The 21,205-nt window shown below is 44.5% G+C and overlaps 1 protein-coding gene across 1 annotated transcript in view; it reads left to right on the top strand.

Annotated features, from left to right (window-relative positions):
* FAM184A (family with sequence similarity 184 member A) overlaps positions 1-21,205 on the top strand; it is a 474,419-nt gene that overhangs the window by 193,049 nt on the left and 260,165 nt on the right.

Here is a 21,205-nt window from a genome sequence, read left to right on the forward strand (position 1 = left end):
CTCCAGCGGGAAAAGTTCAAGATGGAAACCTTGGGCTTGCTTTTACCTCTTCTACAAAGAGGAGACTGGCTCTGCTCTCTGGACCTCCAGGACGCATACACACACATTGCGATCACTCCAACTCATCGCAAGTACCTCAGGTTTTTAGTAGGCCCAAAGCACTATCAATATCGAATGCTTCCTATCGGCCTAGCGTCTGCACCACGAGTCTTCACCAAATGTCTCATAGTTGCAGCTTTCCTCAGGAAAGAAGGTGTGCACGTCTACCCCTATCTGGACGACTGGTTAATCAGAGCTCCAACCCAGCAAGCCGCTCTGTTGTCCCTCGATTTCACTCTATACACTTTAATTTCTCTAGGATTTCTTGTCAATTACGGGAAATCCTATTTAACCCCATCTCAAAACTTGTCATTCATTGGGGCAGACTTGGACACTTTACAGGCAAAAGCCTTTCTACCTCGACAACGAGCGCTAACACTCGTGGTCCTCGCTCACCAGTTGCAGTCTCAACATACAGCAACAGCTCGCCAATTCCTCGTCCTGCTAGGACACATGGCGTCCTCCGTCCATGTTACTCCAATGGCTCCCCTGGCCATGAGACTCATGCATTGGACTCTGAGGTCACAATGGATTCAAGCTGTTCAGCCTCTGTCGACCATTGTCCACATCACCAACTCACTCCGTCTGTCTCTCGCCTGGTGGAAAGATCAGACCAATCTCCTCCAGGGACTGCCTTTTCAAGTGCCAGATCCTCAACTCATTCTCACCACCAACTCTTCCAACCTTGGGTGGGGAGCCCACATGGACAATCTACAGACCCAAGGATCTTGGTCTCCACAGGAAGTCAAACATCAAATAAACTTCCTAGAACTTCGAGCAATGCAATATACTCTCAGGGCTTTTCAGGAACGCCTATCAAATCACGTCATCCTGATTCAGACGGACAGCCAGGTGGCCATGTGGTACATCAACAAGCAGGGAGGCACAGGCTCCTTCCTCCTGTGTCAGGAAGCTGTGCTGATTTGGGCGGAAGCGCTCTCCCACTCAATGTACCTCAGGGCCACCTACTTGCCAGGAGTGGACAATGTCTTGGCAGACAAACTGAGAGGTCTCTCAACCCCTCGGTAGCGACCTCCATCTTTCGCCAATGGGGATACCCCCAGACAGACCTCTTTGCGTCCCCTTCAGAACCACAAAGTGGACAATTTCTGCTCCCTCATTCGGAGCGAGCACTCTCAGCCCAGAGATGCATTCTCCCTCTCATGGGCAACCGGTCTGCTCTATGCATTCCCTTCACTTCCTCTTCTTTCGAAGACTCTTGTGAAGCTACGTCAGGACAAAGGAACCATGATCCTGATAGCACCTCACTGGCCACGCCAAGTGTGGTTTCCCATACTCCAGGATCTCTCCATCCGCAGGCACATTCCCTTGGGAACGGACCCACATCTGATCACTCAAAACGACGGATGCCTACGCCATCCCAATCTTCAGGCCTTGTCCCTGATGCCATGGATGTTGAAAGGTTAATCCTTCAACCACTTAACCATTCAGATTCGGTTTCTCGTGTCCTGATTGCTTCACGAAAGCCTTCCACAAGAAAATCTTATTCCTATAAGTGGAAAAGGTACACATCATGGTGCACTTCGCAGTCCCTTGATCCCTTTTCCTGTCCATTCCCAAGGTTTTTGGACTATCTCTGGCATTTGTCAGAGTCAGGTCTAAAGACCTCTTCCATCAGAATGCATGTCAGTGCGGTAGCCGCCTTCCATAAAGGTGTCTGGGATGTTCCTATATCAGTACACAACCCCTTGTAACACACTTTTTAAAGGGCTTGCTCCATATCAAGCCACCTTTACATCCTCCGGCCCCTTCTTGGGACCTTAACCTGGTTCTTGATCGGCTCATGAAACCACCATTCGAGCCTCTTCACTCCTGTGACCTAAAATCTCACATGGAAAGTGATTTTCCTTTTAGCTATCACTTCAGCTCACAGGGTTAGTGAGTTACAGGCCCTAGTTACCTATCTCCTTACACTAAGCTCCTGCAGGACCGGGCGGTACTCCGCACTCACCGTAAGTTTTTACCAATGGTAGTTTCGGAGTTTCACATTAATCAATCCATCATACTACCTACCTTTTTTCCCAGGCCCCATTCCAATCTAGGGGAACAGGCTCTGCATACCCTTGACTGTAAACGGGCTCTAGCTTTCTATCTAGTCCATACACTTGCCCACAGGAAGAGCACTCAGTTATTCTTCTCTTTCCATCCCAACAAATTAGGGCAACCTGTGGGTAAGCAAACTCTCTCGTCCTGGTTGGCGGACTACATATCTTTTTGCTACCAGCAAGCAGGCATTCCTTTTCAAGACCGTGTTAAAGCACACTCTGTGAGGGCCATGGCGACTTCAGTAGCACACCTAAGATCGGTGCCGCTTCCTGACATTTGCAGGGCTGCCACCTGGAGCTCTCTCCATACCTTCGCAGCCCACTATTGCTTGGACAAAGCCGGAAGACAAGATTCCATCTTCGGCCAATCTGTCCTGCGTAACCTATTTCCAACGTGACGTACCAACACCCTTCCGCCTGCCCGGTGGGGTTCAGGATGCCCTCTACCAAATTCCAACCCAGTTGTTGTGCCTGTTGCACGCCGTTGGGTATATTTGTGCATGTTCGGACATCCTCGGCTCGGTACTCACCCATATGTGAGGACTACCATCCTGCTTGTCCTGTGAGAAAGCAAGTGTTGCTTACCTGTAACAGGTGTCTCACAGGACAGCAGGATGTTAGTCCTCACGAAACCCGCCCGCCGCCCCATGGTGTTGGGTTCGTAACGTTTTGTTTTATTTTTTCGGCACTGCCTGTAGCTATCAAATAAGACTGAAGGGGGTCCCCTGCTGGCTGCAGGGTTAATGCCATGCTGGGCATGCCCAGTAGGGGCCAGTCAAAGTTCTGGAAACTTTGATAGAAGTTTTCCATGATTGGGCTCCATCCTGATGATGTCACCCATATGTGAGGACTAACAACCTGCTGTCCTGTGAACACCTGTTACAGGTAAGCAACACTTGCTATGCGTTTATTTTTTGGGCAAACTAGTTTAGCATAGGTTTTTGTCTCAGTAGTTGTAGGTTCACAGAGAGAGTGAGAGGGAGGGGGCGTATCTTTCCTCTCAGGCTCATAGTTATCCCATTCATCTTCCTGTTTCTCCTTTTGTAATTGCTGCTATTATAATGGCATTTGGGATTAAACCTGCCTGAGCCTGACACACAATACTTTTTAGTTGTTCACTAGCACTTTTTTCAATAGCTGTCCTACATTGGCTTGAGGCTAATATCAATTGCTGTGCTAATCAAAAAGCTCTTATCTTGCAAATTATTTAACAGTTCAGCATTCCCTTTCATCAGAAGGGTAGAGTGCTTTAATGCCTCATCCCATTCATTAGAAAGCCTTTTACAAACTGAAAGAAGCAACCAGCAAGCTTACAAACGATGTACAGGATCCCCCAGTTTTAAACTCGAAAGACAGTCTGTAATTGTAAGCAGGAGGGTCTATTTTTTTGTCTAGTTCTTTATTCTAGGACTCTGCCAATACGTTTGTTTTCATAAGGCAGTTAGCTACCCACCGGTGAGAGATTGTATGTGTGCACCCTGTGCAAAGAGCTCCTGGATCTCAGGGAATGAGTTTGATCTCTGGAAGCTAGAGTAGCAGACTTGGAGGAGCTGAGGGAGACAGAGAGGTACACTGATGAGACCTTCAGGGACATAGTAGCCAAGTCCCAAATCTAGTCTGGCAGCCCCAGTGCTGCCTTGGATCAGAAAAGTCTCCCAGTAGGAGAACATCACCTTGGTGTAGCAGGAAGTGATCCTGTAGCAAGGACCTGCTCTCCAGGTGTCCTCTTGCACTGAGGACAAGTCTCCCAGGGCTACTGCCCAGGAGGGAAGGGTTAGGCTAGCCATCATAGTTGGTGATTCGATTATTAGAAATGTAGATAGGGTGCCTGGTGGACATGAGGACCGCCTGTAACTTGCCTGCTTGGTGCGAAGGTGGCAGACCTCACGCGTCACCTAGATAGGATTATAGGCAGTGCTGGGGAGGAGCCGGCTGTTGTGGTACATGTGGGCACCAACAACATAGGAAAATGTGGGAGAGAGGTTCTGGAAGCCAAATTTAGGATTTTAGGTAGGAAGCTGAAATCAGAACCTCCAGGGTGGCATTCTCTGAAATGCTTCCTGTTCCACGTGCAGGTCCCCAGAGGCAGGCAGAGCTCCAGAGTTTCAATGTGTGGATGAGGCGATGGTGCAGGGAAGAGGGATTCAGCTTTGTAAGGAACTGGGGAAACTTTTGGGGAAAGGGGAGACTTTTCTGAAAGGATGGGCTCTACCTTAACCAGAGTGGAACCAAGCTGATGGCACTAACTTTCAAAAAGGAGATAGAGCAGCTTTTAAACTAGAACAAGGGGGAAAGCAGACAGCCACTCAGCAGTGCATGATTCGGAGAAATGTATCCTTGAAGGATACTAATGAAACAGGAGAGTTAGGGCATCCCAACAGAGAGGTTCCATTAAAAGCAAACATAGACCATATGCCTATATGTAAAAAATCACCAAAGCTAATGATTTCTGAATTATCCCAAACAACTGAAAAGCAGGTTGTTTAAAAAAAAAAACAAAAACAAAAAAAAACACACTGAAATGTCTGTATGCCAGAAGTCTAAGAAGTAAGATGGGAGAGTTAATTTATAGCAGCAAATGATGAGATTGACATAATTCTCTCCACGAGGCCGGCCCTCGCCTCCTTTGCCCCCTCCACTGCGATCGGCGGCGACCCACCGGGGTCAGTGGAGGCTCGACTCAACTTGCTGCCCCAGCACGCTGGACTCGGACGCCCTCAAGACCCGCCCCGCGGCCCGCCCAGCCGCCGCCGACATCGAGCAGCGCCTGTAGGGAACTTAAAAACTGCCTACCCTAGGCGCCGCGCACCTAGTGTTAGTGCGCCCCTCTGTGCTGTCCCCACCAGCTCCCGCTACTTCCCGCACCCCCCACCTCCTCCCCCCCCCCAAGCGACCACCACCAACTGCCCATCAGATGCCCCCCGTGCTTCCACCCCCTGAATAATCCACCCCCCAACCAGCACGTCTCTGCCAGCACTGCCCCCCCGACCCAAGCCCCACCCACCCAAACCAATGATACCAGCCTTCCCCCACTGCCACTCCATGCACACCTGCCCCAACCTCCTCCCACCCCAATGCAATTGCCCCCCAACCACCAGACATCTCACCCTCTCACCCCAGACGCCTCACCCCTATCCCCACCACCCGCTACAACCCTTTCACCGCCCTTACAATAATATTCCTACTACTACTCATCAATGCACAATCTATCACCAAAAAAAATCCCATCCTTCACGACCTCCTGACAGACAACCACAACGACATCCTATGCATCACCGAAACATGGCTCAAAAAATCTGACACAGCCCTAATCAACCAATTGCCACACGCAACTCACAACATCTTCTCACTACCCAGACCACAAAAAAAGGAGGCGGCCTTCTCAGCCCGCAAAAAGCTCAACATCACGTGCATCCCGATCACCCCACCCCCCCCCCCCCCTAGAAATAGGCCTATTTAAATCTAAAAACCTCCAAATACTATTACTATACGCTCCTCCCAACTGCCTAAATCAAAACCTCTCCCCCCTCATCGAAACCATCTCATCACAGATTAACATGGACCTACCAGCTATAATATTGGGAGATTTCAACCTCCACATGGACCCCTCCCCACTACCTCCACCATGCAAACTACTCCTTGACACCCTGAACGCTATGGACTTCAAGCAAATCATTCACTCCCCAACGTATAAATCAGGTCACACCCTCGACTTGATCTTCATCACAGCAAAATCTCAACCAACAACAGTCCACCCACCACCACCAGCATTCCCTGGTCTGACCATAAACTCATCCAGGTCACACTACTCCTCAAAGCTCACCAGCCCTCACCAAGCAACCCCAAAAAATACATCCACTTCCCCAAACCATGCCCCAGCCACGTCATCGCCGAACACTTCCCCCATGCCCTAAATACACTAAACCTGGCAGATCCAAACACCGCCATCAACTCCTGGATGGTCATCAATGCTGAAATTGCCAAAACCAACTGCCCCATCATATCCAAAATCATCCCCATCAACAACGCACACAAAACTCCATGGTACACCCCCAAACTGAAAAACACCAAAAGGCTCCTCCGGCAAGCTGAAAAAACTTGGAGAAGAAATCCCATGCCTCCTCACCTCGACAGATACAGAACACTCCTCTACATTTACAGAACCAACACCGACAAAGCCAAGCGTCAATTCTATGGAAAAAAAATTCATCAGCACCAACATAACCCAAGAGCACTATTCGAACTCGTTGCAAAACACACAAGCCAACCATCTCTCCCCAGCATCAGACGGCAACACAGACATGCAATGAACTTGCCCGATTCTTCTATGAGAAAATCTCCAATCTCATACCTCCCAATCTACACACAAAAGAAGAATCACTATCCCCACCCAGCGAAACACCAATCATCTGGTCCAACTTCGAGCCCATCACATCTACCGATAAAGAAGATCATCCAGAAAATAAACCCAGCATCACACCCCATCGACACAATCCCAGTCAAGACTCTCAAATTCATCCCAGAAATCATTGCCAAACCCATCGCAGACATAATCAATACCTCACTTGAACAAGGCATCTTCCCCGAAGCGCTGAAATGTGCTATAATTAAACCAATCCTCAAAAAACCACAGTTCAACCCTTCCGACCTCTCCAACTATAGACCTATCTCAAATCTCTCCTTCATATCCAAGATCATCGAGAAACACGTGGACCTCCAACTATCCGAGTACCTAGAAAATCACAACTTCCTGTTCTACAATCAACACGGCTTCCGAAAATCCCTAAGCACCGAGACCCTCCTATTATCTCTCACAGACACAGCCCTGAGAGGTATAGATACCGGTCGCTCCTACCTACTCATCCTACTGGACATCTCTGCCGCCTTTGACACCGTAAACCATGACATTCTCATGACTCGACTGGTGGAGATCGGCCTAAGAGAAAACACCTTCAACTGGTTTCAATCTTACCTATCCAACCCATCCTACAAAGTTCAACTCAACAGCTGCGAATCTGACCAATACCCACTGCCCCACGGAGTTCCCTAAGGATCCTCCCTCTCATCAACCCTGTTCAACATATACATGCTCCCGCTTTGTAAATTCCTCACCAGCCTGAACCTCAATTTCTACATCTACGCAGATGACGTCCAGATTCTCCTCCCCATCAAAGAAAGCTTAACCAACACCCTCGCACTCTGGGACACCATTGCCACCCAAATAAAGAACCTTCTCTCGCAGATCTCCCTCACCCTCAACCACAAAAAAACTGAAATACTACACATAACTAACAAACCCTCTACCAGAACCGACAGTGACTTCTCCTCCAGCCAACCTCTCACCCCCCTCACCAATGAGGTCAGAGATCTCTGCTTCACCCTAGACTCCGATCTCAATATGAAAAAACACATCAGCATGACAATCAAAGAGGGCTGCTACAAGTCCTCAAAACTCAAACCTCTCCTCTTCCGCCACGATTACCGCACAGTGCTACAATCCCTCATACTTTCCAAGTTGGATTACTGCAACTCCCTCCTCACCGGACTGCCTGCCTCCACCTTAAACCCCCCCCCCCCCCCAGCTGCTAAAAAATGCAGCAGCCAGATCTCTCGCAAACATCAACCGCTCAGCACACATCACCCCTATACTAAAAGAACTCCACTGGCTCCCCATACCACACCGATCACAATACAAAATTCTCACCTTACTTCATAAAACCATCAACAACCAAAACGTCAAGTGGACCTACGACCCTCCCCAACTATTCCACAGCCAGAAAAATCTACGATCTCAAAACACGAGCCACCTTATCCCCCTCTCTTCCACCAGACAATGCTCTTTCTCTGTAGCTGGCCCCACCCTCTGGAACAAGCTTCCTCCCCAACTCAGACTGGAACCCTCCATTCACGCATTAAAAAAGAAATTGAAAACCTGGTTATTCCAAAACGCCTACCAACTCCCCACTTAACCCCCCCCCCCCCCACCCCCACAGCCCACCTCTTTCCCTTCCCCCTCCCTCCACTCTCATTCCTTTTAGACCCCTCCCGCAATCTCTTTACACACCACATCCAACTTTGAGACCCCCCCCCCCCTTAACACCCACCGTCCCCTTGTTTAAATGTTTATCCTGGCTACATGTACCGTCTCTCCTGTTTAACCGTTTATTCTGGTTACTTGTGCCCCCTCAAGGCTTTCCGCCACTAGTTTATTAAAGTTCGCTCCCTAATTTCTCATTACCCTGTAACCTTAGTTCCAACCACAGTTATTGTTAAATGTGAAATAGTACGACCTCTAGTCATACTATTCCAATTGTTGCCATGTGAACCAATGTGATGTACACCAACGAATGTCGGTATATAAAAGCAATTAAAAAAAAAAATAATAATTGGCATCACAGAGACGTGGAAGGAGGATAATAAATGGGACAGTGCTATATCAGGGTACAATTATATCGCAGTGATAGGGAGGATCAACTTGGTGGGGGTGTGACACTTTGTCCGGGAGGGTATAGAGTCCAACAGGATAAAGATCATACAAGAGACTAAATGCTCAGTAGAATCTATATAGGTAGAAAGCACAAGTGTGTTGGGTAAGAGTATAGTGATAGGAGTATACTACTGTCCACCTGGACAAAATGGTCAGACAGATGATGAAATGCTAAGAGAAATCAGGGAAGCAAACCAATTTGGCAGTGCAGTAATAATGGGAGATTTCAATTACCCCAGTATTGACTGGGTAAGTGTAACATCAAGACTTGCTAGAGACACAAAGTTCCTGGGTGTAATAAATGATTGCTTCGTGGAGCAATTGGTTCAGGAACCATCAAGAGAGGGAGCTATTTTAGATTTAATTGTTAGTGGAGCACAGGATTTGGTGAGAGGTGACGGTGGTGTGGCCACTTGGCAACAGTAATCATAACATGATCAAATTTAAACTAATAACTGGAAGGGGAACAATAATTAAATCTGCAGCTCTAACACTAAACTTTCAAAAGGGAAACTTTGATATAATGAGGAAAATAGTTAGAAAAAAACTGAAAGGTGCAGCTGCAAAGGTTAAAAGTGATCAACAGGCTTGGACATTGTTTAAAAATACAATCATAGAGGTGCAGTCCATATGTATTCCACACATTAAGAAAGTTGGAAGGAAGGCAAAACGATTACCGTCATGGTTAAAAGGTGAGGGGAAAGAGGCTATTTTAGCCAAAAAAAATCCTTCAAAAATTGGAAGAAGGATCCATCTGAAGAAAATAGGATAAAACATAAGCATTGTCAAATTAAGTGTAAAACATTGATAAGACAGTCAAAGAGAGAATTTGAAATGAAGTTGGCCATAGAGGCAAAAACTCATATTAAAAACTTTTTTAAATATATCCAAAGCAAGAAACCTGTGAGGGAGTCGGTTGGACCATTAGATGACAGAGGGGTTAAAGGGGCTCTTAGGGAAGATAAGGCCATTGCAAAAAGACTAAATGAATTCTTCCGTGTTTACTAATGAGGATGTTGGGGAGATACCAGTTCCGGAGATGGTTTTCAGGGGTGATGAGTCAGATGAACTGAACGAAATCACTGTGAACCTGGAAGATGTAGTAGGCCAGATTGACAAACTAAAGAGTAGCAAATCACCTGGACCAGATGGTATGCATCCTAGGGTACTGAAGGAATTAAAAAATGAAATTTCTGATCTGTTAGTTAAAATTTGTAATCTATCATTAAAATCATCCATTGTACCTGAAGACTGAAGGGTGGCCAATGTAACCCCAATATTTAAAAAAGGTTCCATGGGCGATCCAGGTAACTATAGACCAGTGAGCCTGACTTCAGTGCCAGGAAAAATAGTGGAAACTATTCGCAAGATTAAAATCGTAGAGCATATGGAAAGACATGATTTAATGGAACACAGTCAACATGGATTTACCCAAGGGAAGTCTTGCTTAACAAATCTGCTTCATTTTTTTGAAGGGGTTAATAAATATGTGGATAAAGGTGAACCGGTAGATGTAGTGTATTTGGATTTTCAGAAGGCATTTGACAAAGTCCCTCATGAGAGGCTTCTATGAAAACTAAAAATTCATGGGATAGGAGGCGATGTCTTTTTGTGGATTAAAACTGGTTAAAAGGTAGGAAACAGAGTAGGATTAAATGGTCAGTTTTCTCAGTAGAAAAGGGTAAACAGTGGAGTGCCTCAGGGATCTGTACTTGGACTGGTGCTTTTCTATATCTATCTATCTATCTATCTATATATAATCTCTCTCTATCTCTCTCTCCTGCTTTTTAGCCAGATAAATTGGCACTTGTCTGGTTAAGTGGCATTATTTAGATGGATAGGTTGGAACTTCTCCAAAAAAGCGCTGCTAGTAAGTCAGATTGGAATTTATCTAGATTAGAAGTGTAATTGTTATACTCACATTTTTACATCTAACTATAAAAATATATGCGTGGATATTTTTTCCGTCGATTTAAGCAGGGCATTTAGCCATGCATAATGGGTGACATCATCCGTGATGTCACAAAGGCGGAGCTGTCTCTCTAAGCTCAAAGAGCTTTGAAGTGCACATGTGTACGACTTCCCGCGCTCCTCGAGCTCTCCCTCAGTTGGTTTTCCAAGATTTTGTTTTCCGCGGCACTGCACGGACATGTAGAGCTCTCGCTCTCTACCTCAGAGGAAAAACTTCAAAACTCGACGAAAGAAAAGTAGAAAAGTAGAAAAAATGCCTAAAAGTCCCAGATTTAAACACTGCTCATGCAGTAAAATCATGTCGGCGACCGATGGGCATAACTATTGTTATATGCCTTGGTCCCGATCATGATCAAGCAGCATGTAGGGACTGTGGGGAAAATGTCCCCGCAGGCCAGAAGACAGAGGGCAGAAAAGATGGAGAAATTGAGGCACTCCTATGCCCCTTCTCCAGTGAGTAAAAGATCAACGAAGTCCTTTCCGTGTAAGCAAAAATCCCGGTCCGAGACTTCGACGCGTGCATTCGGCTTCGGAGGGCCGTGCACTGGGTCGTCCACCATGCAGATTGCATCGAGGGTCACTTCCGACACGACGCATGCGCCATTGTGTCGGATCACCCTACTCTGCCTCGTTCGGCGCATGCGTCGACTACAACGCATCTAGAAAGACCACGACACAGCAAAGAAGTCTACGACGCATCTAATAAAAATATGACGCATCTCACTCATAGTCATAAGCTGACTCCAGAGATCCCAAAATCAACACCAGAGCTGCCTGAAAAACCAAAGAAGTCTGCGTCAAAGACGAAACATATTACACCTCAATCTGAAGTGTCATCTTCAGCCAGATCTGCTGCACAGCATTCTGCACCTTTACATCAGGATCCCCACTCTCCTTCATAGATATTATCAGACCTTATAATCGAGGAACCAACTGGTCACTGGGACTCGACACTGGACATACTTTCCCATCCACGTCCAAAAAAGAGATGGTCATCTCCACTATCTAAAACACCGGTCAAATGTCTTAAATCTAAAAGACTATCTGACCATCCTTCTCGCCTAACGGCTGAAGAAACGATGATTCAAATCACTTCACTTCTCTTTTGCATAATTTTTTCCAGGGATTATCTTCGGATCCAAATATTCTCCCACAGGTTCCTCAAGTTCCTGCATCGCTGAATGTTTCTCCTCCAAATCTACCTTCTCAGACACATACCACTTCTCCAGTTTTCTCTCCCCCATCATCTCCAGGGAGTTCAACAGGTATCCCTTCAGACCCTCCGCAAGAGTTACCTCAGCCAGCATCACCTCCTGAAGATCTTACTTACGCTAAATTCTTGGAGAAGCTGGGTTTAGCTCTTAACATAGAGACACGCAAGCTTCCAGACCCAAGATCAAAAGCAATGGGAATCTTTACAAATTTTGGATGTTCCATGTGAACCAACCACTCTTCCTTCACATCAAATTCTAGAGGGCCTCATGGACAAGGCGTGGGATACCCCATTCCTCCTACCTCCGGTTTCCAAAAAGCTGGACTTAAAATATAAAATGCAAAAGACACCCTACTATTCGAATCTGCAAATCCCTCACAATTCAATAGTTGTAGAATCGGCAATGAAGAGAGCCAAAAAGACCAGGCTTTACTTGAATACGCCTCCCGGAAAAGATAAGTTGTTGGATGATTTTGCAAAAAAGATTTACCAGAAATAAATGCTGAATTCTCGCATTAATCAACACCAGTTTTATATTATACAATATCTTTTCAACTGTACGCAAAAACTACAACTTTTACTACACACTGCACAAGGAGACTCTGCCTTGCCTCTGCCATTTCTAGATTTGCAGGAAGGTGTACGTCATTTACTATGCACTTCTTATGAAGCCTTTGACACTTCATCACGTTCATCCGCAACTTCAGTCTCCAGCCAGACATCTCGCATGGCTTCGAGTCAGCAGTATACGTGATAATGTTCATGACAGTCTGGCTAATCTACCATGTAGGCCAGACAATTTATTTGGAGACAAATTACAAGAGACCGTATCTCTAAAGAGCAAAATATTGCAGTTCCGTCTTTGATGACTCCCTTAGACACACCATCTACGTCCAGGCGTTATTTCCCCCAGTATAAAAGGGGCTATTATTACCAGAGGCCATATCGATATTATCAGCCCTATCAAACTAATTATAGACCTCAGCCTTCCCAACAACAACGGTTTCAATCACAAAGACAAAGACCACGGCAGAGAAACCAAAGGCCGCAAAAACCTCGGACTGCTCAACAGCCACCTAAACAGTCTTTTTAAGCTCACCTGCCACAACAGTAGTTCCTGTAGGAGGAAGACTATCTTTATTCCATTCCCAATGGTTCCATATCACCACCGACCAATGTGTGTTAAGTATTATATCACAGGGCTATGGCCTACGCTTCAACTCAATCCCAGCGCTTCCTCATCTCGCTCAACCAAAGACTCCATTGGTTCAAGTTCCATTGCTCCTGAAGGAAATTTCAATCCTCCTTCAACAGAAGGGCTATCCGGCCAGTGCCTTTCAACCAAATGGAGAATGGTTTCTATTCCCAATACTTCCTCATCCCCAAAAAATCAGGAGGCCCTTTGCCCTATTTTGGATCTTCGAGCACTCAACAAATATCTGGTAAAAGAAAAGTTCAAGAAGACCTCTCTCAAGGCGGTCCTCCCTTTTCTCCAAACAAACGACTGGATGTGCTCACTCATTCTAAAGGACGCTTATACTCACATCCCGATCCACAAAATGCTGTTGGAAATACCTCTGTTTTCAAGTGGAGAACCAACACTACCAGTACCAAGTACTTCCCTTTGGCCTCTCCTCAGCCCAGAGAGTCTTCACAAAATGTCTTGCTGTTGTTGTGGCACACTTAAGCAAACAGAGCATAAATATTTTTCCTTATTTAGACGACTGGTTAATCGTGTCTTGCGATGCCCAGTTGCTACGAAGTCACAGAACAACACACATTCCTCTGCCTACAAAACCTGGGTTGGATAATAAACTACGAAAAATCTCAGCTACATCCAACCCAGAACATTCAATTAATAGGGGCAATCATAAAAACCCCACTTTCCAAGGCCTTTCTTCCTCCAGAAAGAATCGATATCTTGCGGACTCTGGCTCAGACTCTATTACGTCAGAAAACAGTTCCGGCTCGTCATATTATGGTACTACTAGGTCATATGACCGCAGCGATACATATCGTCCAGAACACTCAACTTCACATCAGACGGCTCCAATGAGGCCTAAAATCTCAATGGAATCAACTCACTCAACCACGGTCTCACAGGGTACAGATCACGAACTCCATGAAGGACATCCGTTGGTGGATTCAACCATTTGTCTTGAAGGAGGGGAGCCCATTCCATAAACCCCCTCACCAACTCATTCTCACCACGGATGCTTCAACAAAGGAATGGGGAGCGCATTTCCTCAATCTACAAATTCAGGGACTTTGGTCCTCAGATGAACAAAGCTTTCAAATAAATTTGTTAGAACTCAGAGCAATAAAAAAAATTCCCTGCTAACATTTCAGACATGGGTACAGAAAAAATCTGTGATGATCCACACAGACAGTCAAGTAGCGATGTTTTATATTAACAAGCAAGGAGGATCCAGTTCCTTGACTCTTTGCAAGGAGGTGATTCAGATATGGGAGTGGGCAGAACAGAACAAAATCTTCCTTCAAGCATCCTACCTCCCAGGCCTTGCGAATACCAGAACAGACAAACTCAGCAGAGTCTTTCATCCACACGAGTGGTCGCTGAGTCAAATGGAAGCAGCCAAGATCTTTGCCTCCTGGGGCACTCCAGACATAGACCTTTTTGCATCGGAAGAGAACCAAAAGGTGAAAAACGTCTGCTCTCTACTTCCCAGCAGATACAGGACATCGCAGTATGCATTCGTAATCCCATGGAACACGGGTCTGCTTTATGCCTTTCCTCCCATTCCGCTAATCTCACACACCATCCAGAAATGCACGGCGGACTTAATCCTCATAGCGCCGACGTGGCCGAGACAGCCATGGTATACCTATCTTCTCCATCTATCCATACAACCCCCAATACCTTTGACAAAGGACCCATTCCTCCTCTCTCAAGACCAAAGAACCTTAATCCACCTGATGCAATCCTCCCTCCATTTGACAGCAGGGAGATTGAACGGCAGATATTACTCATTGAATCTTTCCTCCGAAGTCAAGGATGTTCTCGTTGCAGCAAGGAAACCCTCCAACAGACGTAACTATGGTTTCAAATGGAGGCGATACTTGACGTGGTGCACATTTAAACAAGCTTGACCCCTTTTCTCGTCCATCCACGTCGCTAGCCAGTTATTTACATAGTTTCTCTTTCAGGACTAGCAGTCACATCCATTAGAGTTCACCTTAGTGCTATTGCAGCTTACCATTTTTGGGGGAAAGATGGCACCATCTCCTCTCATTCTTTAATTTCTAAATTTATGAAGGGTTTACTACACTTGGTGTATTAAGAAACCAATAGTGCCATGGGATGTCAATTTAGTCCTGGAAGCATTAATAAATCCAGTTTGAACCCATGTCAACTACTACACTTAAATTTCTCACCTGGAAAGTCCTTTTCCTGGTAGCTATCACTTCTGCAAGAAGAGTAAGTGAACTTCAGGCACTGGTAATCAATTTTCCATATCTCCAATTTCATCACGATAAAGTAATGTTATGCACGCATCCTCCTTTCTACCAAAGGTGGTTTCTGCTTTTCACTTGAACGAAACAATCTCCTTGCCAGTTTTTTGCCTGAAGCCACATTTGGACGATCGGCAGCGGCTCCTTCATACCCTAGATTGTAAAAGAGCCTTAGCTTATTACAAAAATATCACTGAAACAATCAGACGATCATCCCAATTGTTTGTTTCCTTCAACCCAAACAATCTAGGTCAACCAGTTTCGAAACAAACTCTTTCTAATTGGCTAACAGCTTGTATTCAGTATTGCTATTCTATGAAATCGACACCTATTGACGGACCAGTTAAGGCCCATCAGGTCAGAGCGACTGCAGCCTCCATTGCGCATACCCAAGGAGTACCAATTCAAGACATCTGCAGAGCAGCGACTTGGTCTTCCATTCATACCTTTACTTCCCACTATTGTCTAGACCAACAGTCTGCAGCAGATTCCTCATTAGGTTCTGCGATTCTACGAACTGTTTATAACTCATGATGGCTGTCCACAATTTCCACAGGTTGCAAAAAAATTTTTTTTCTTCTAAAGTTGCTTTTCTCATACATATATTTGCAACCTATCAGTTTGGGACTCCCATTATGCATGGCTAAATGCCCTGCTTATCGACGGAAAAAAGCAAGTTTGCTTACCATAAACGGTGTTTTCCATAGATAGCAGGGAATTTAGCCATGCATTCCCTCCCACCTCCCTGGACAGCCTTACTCCTTTCCAACACCTTCACCTGCATTAGCTTGGAAAACCAACTGAGGGAAGCTCGAGGAGCGTGGGAAGTTGTATACATGTGCACTTCAAAGCTCTTCGAGCTTAGAGAGAATGCACCGCCTTCGTGACATCACGGATGACGTCACCCATTATGCATGGCTAAATTCCCTATCTACGGAAAACACAGTTTACGGTAAACAAACTTGCTTTTACTTGTGTAATTTACATGCATTTATCCCTGTAAGTCAGGTTTTATGTATGTAAGTTGAGTGATCTTCTAACCAAGTGCAACAATGAAATTATCAATTTAACTAATTAGTCTACCAGTTTGCCCAGTCATCAAAACACTCCTGGATCTTCAGCCTCAACTCATCCCTCACCCTAATTTCACCCAGAAACCACCCCCCCACCCCCACCCCCCAGTCAGTATTTCACTTTTAAGACATTTATTGGCATGCCAAATATATACATGAGAAATCTACATGTGGAAATTGCTTATAAAATAGTGTAACTCTTAGCAGGGTTTTTAATCCCAGGACACACAAATTATTACTCTTCGGGGGCTGTTCCGACTAGCAAATTACTTCCACGCTGGACTCCTAATCCCTGGGTTGATTTTTTTTTATTGGGGGAAGCTCTCACTTATGGCCCAGAAGATATTGTGCTGCTCCCAGTGTGTGTAAAACTATAAGTGCATTTCATGAGGTGAGAGGCTATGAGAATTCAGACAGGACCAGGGTCTGGGTGTTAAAATAATAGTTTACTAATTGGTAATCATAAATTCAAGTCCATTGTCCAGAAGTGTGAATTTACATCGGACTAATGATTTTTCCTCTGTAGGTAGGTGTTCTTTATTCAGACCTCTGGGTAGAGCCCTTGGTGATTTTTAGTGCGCTAATTCTCCCAGAATATGCCTGGAAATCCTATTAGAGAGGTCCTCAACTTTACTGAAAAAAAAATCCTACATTTGATCAACTTCTCCTTGGACACTCAGCCTGTCCTGGTTTCATTGTTGTGGAAATACAGTTGGGGGTCCTCCCAATCATGTCTTCTAAAATGTCTGGGCTAAATAATGTCCAGGCATCCAATGCATACCCTCCAGATGGAAGGGACTGAAGGGGATGGATGGCTCTTTCTAAAGTGTGTTCTAAGACCAGGGACAGTGACATCTTGTGGCCAGACGTGGAGGTCTGCCACACTTCCCCCCCCCCCCCCCCCACCCCCCCCAAAAAAAAAACAACTCTGAGGAAGGACCTTTACTCACAATTTCTCATATAGATATAGAAAACATAAGGAGTTAAATATACCGTCTCACCTCTAGGGGTGTACCTTCCCTATGGGCTATGACCAGCATAGTCAAGAGACACTGTCTTACATTTAAAGTCAAACACATGAAAAAATACAGAACACATTCTCAACCTATGGCCATTCTCTCCTGTAAAATGAATAGTAATTAATTTGAACCAGGCCAGCACTGCCACTGCTGGAACACAGAGGGTATTGCCACCACCCAGGAATGAGGTAGATGCTCTCATCTATTGGGCTATAATCACATTATATAACATTTATAACATATTTAGAAAAATTGTCCAAATGCTATTCCAAATGCTTTTCCTGTAGAAAAGCCACTAGATCTTTATCCATTAATACTGGTGCGTCCCTGGGAGGGGACACTAATCACAAAGGGAATACTTTAAATATTTTACTGTCAATTCGAAATCCTTTACTCTTAAACGTCCTTACTCTTTTCCATCACATTTCTTGTGATGATTTACTCATCATTGTCAGGCACACAGGATTTTTATTTCATAAGCCAAGTAAATTCCTATAATTAAATAATTAGTATGAAGGGTGTTGAATCTTATTAGTAGATCCCATTTGTGAATGAAAAGAATAATTAATCATGAAAATGACAAATAAATCAAACACCCATTTTATGAAGTTTTTATCCTTTATGTACGGTACTTTAAAAGGATAATCAATGTCACACTATGAGCAAAGAACAATTCTAATTTGAATTAGAATGCATGACCCTCTGATGAGGGTGGTTTTTAAACATAAGTCCCTACCCAAAAGGGCTGATACAGTTCAGGTATGCTGTAGAATCTTCGGGTCTTCTTGGCCTCTGGTCCAGGCCAGGTCATCTCTTTGATAAAAGTAGTATCTCTGTGTGGGTAACAGACCACTCTCACTCAGAGGGGATAATCAATATTCATTCTCCCACGGAGGGCAGGCAGTTTCTTAACTGGAACTTTACCAACTGGCATGATATCTCCTAAAAGAAAACACAAGACAAATAAAAAAAAACAGAAGAAAAAAACCCAAAGTTCCTTCTGCAGAAACAGGAGCAGTCGTTCAATTAACTTTTCACCAACCTCAGAGGGTAATTAAATCTTCACTGAGGGCATCTTCTTTTCTAGGAATCCTATGGGGCTCGTAATGGTCAGGACTTGGCTTCCTGATTGTTATCCCATTAGGACAGTAGTGATGGCAAAATCTCTCATGCATATTTGTTGTAGATATCCTGAAACCTGGCCTGTTTGACACTCGAGGACTGGAGTTCACCATCATTGAATTAGGAAGTAGACCTTTCACAGAATGGGGCCTGGCTCACCATACCATGGCGTGTTTATATATGTTCTGCCCTTGGAGCAAGTCAGCCACTTTACAGTCCCAACGCTGTTCAGTAATCTGGGTTCTCCTTCACTCCTTGAGGGTTGTGGAGTTTTTCACAGTGGAACGATCGATGTGCTCAGCCAGCTAGGAATCCCTTTTCTCCTTTACAAAGTTCATGACATAAAACAGGGACAAAAGGGTATTGAAAGTCAAAATACCCTGTGCCAACCAGTTGACAATCCTCTTCCCCTGGGAGAACTTGATTAATTAGGCTTCTGTCCAAGGAAACTGGATACAGACCAGGACTTATCCCTCACCTCAGGTGGTAAAGGATGGTAGAGGGGGTCCTTGTCTCCATATAAATCCGAAGTCCCAGACAGGTAGATACCCATGGATACTGCTGTTCAGTTATTGAAAGCACTTGGTGAAACTTTAGAGAGCATTGACTCCATGCCTGAGAATACTCCCGAATTGGATGACAAGGCTGGCTTCTCCATTGCTATCCAGCAAAGTTCTCTAAAAGTCTTGGGTCCCCGGACCATGCGGTTGACTTTCTGAACAACTACTTTGTACATCTCCCTTGCTTGAGCAGGCATGATAGCCATGCGCTACTCTCGTCATTCAAGTTGGCGATGAATTGATGCACGCCTCGAATGGCCGGATGACATGGAGGTGATGTCCAAAGGTCTTTCTCTGCCCTGACCCAAGATGAGCAGATGTAGCTTGGAGTTGCCCAGGAGGGATTTGCACTGGGGTTGACAGCCGTGCAGGCTCAAACTCCACAGATTAGGAAGGAGCACAACAAAGGAACTTGCCCCTTTGTGTACCCTGTTGGTGCACACCTGAAGTGCATAAATTAATTGATCCCTGGATTGTAAACTATAATCATGGAATAGACATGCACCATTGAGCCCATTCTAGGACAGGGCCTGAATGGAGATCTAAGGATCACCACAATTAAGAAGCAAAGAAGGATCACAAACTTGGTCTCCCCAGTGATAAGTACCAACGCTTCCACTGTCTCATCCTGTCTTAACATTTACTCTGCTTCTATAAAATGTTCAGTCTATGTAAAAAAAAAAAAAATAAAAAAATCCCTTTGATTAATGACCTTTTAGAAGATTTACAGCCCACTGTCTTCTGCATCTCTGAAATCTGGCTAACTGACAAAGATAACATACTCCTAAGCCAAATTTTCCACCCTATCTGAGATTTCACTTTCCTAGACATAAATGAAAAGGTGGGGGTTTATTAATAATCTGTCAAAAAAAACCCAAAACCTTAAGCTAGTACCTTCAAAGGAGAGAGAAACCCATCCTATGAAGTGGCAATTTTAAAATCTCCTCGGCTAAACTTAGGTCTGATCTACTGTCCTCTAGGTTTACTTAAAAAAGACTGCTCACCACTGAATTATTCACAAAAGTGTTTCCATCACCAGAATCTACATTAATTATAGGAAACTATAACCTCCAAGTAGACAAAACACCAAGAACCGTAACTTATGAAATGATTTTAGAAGCAATGGAAGCCCTGGGATGGTCATGATTTGTCTCAAAAGCCACTCATAAAGTGGGACACATTCAATACTTGCTTATACCAGCAATTGCTCAATCGATACTTTGCATACAATATTGTCCAGGTCTGATCACCAATTAATAAAAAGCAGAAATAACCATCACCATCCAAATGCATAATTGTATAGAAAAGCATACTTTTACCTTCAGGATAAAGATAGAGATGGAAGTACTTGCTGAAGCTATAGAAATCAAGCTCCATAAAATAAATCAAGCCAGCTCCACAGCAGCATTAGATTCCTGGGATAAGATAGTCAATGACATAGCTAAAAACCTTAGCCTTGTTCAGATAAAAACTATTAACAAAGAGGAATAACTCCAAACATAAGAAGCCCTAGTACAATGATGAATTAAGAAGCACTAAACTGATTCTTAGAAAATTAGAGAAACAATGATGGAAATGCCCATCTGCTGAATCCCTAGGAAAATATAAATCTTTCCTAACAAAATAACGTACAATAACCAATCAAGCAAAAAGAGTACTATGCTAAACAGATTCATGGGGTTATATTCAATTCTAAACTGTTCTTTGAGGTTGTTAAACATTTATTATTGCAGAAGGAACAGCGGTATATTTTCAACTGGAGAACAGTTGAACCGGGGGGCTTAAATTTGGATATGGAATGGAGTGCATATATTTGAGTAAATGACTTATGGGTTAGTTCTTTTAGTATGAGATTTAAGGTGTGTGCTTTAGCACATATTGACCTAGTCATTATGGTATTTGCCAAGATTTGACCATTAGTTCTTTAGGTAGGATTGAGGAACTTGGGAGTTGTGGTGCCCCGGTTTTGAGATAATAGGTTTAAAATATTTTGGTGGATTGGAATAATGAATTTGAATGGGTTCGGTATCGCTGGTTTAGCTCTCTTATTTGGAATTGTGATGTCATTGATGTTTTTGGCATCTGGATGTAGGACGTTGTAACATATGGGTATTTAATGGG

This window comes from Rhinatrema bivittatum, chromosome 3 (assembly GCF_901001135.1).
Source record: "Rhinatrema bivittatum chromosome 3, aRhiBiv1.1, whole genome shotgun sequence".
Taxonomy (NCBI): Eukaryota; Metazoa; Chordata; class Amphibia; order Gymnophiona; family Rhinatrematidae; genus Rhinatrema; species Rhinatrema bivittatum.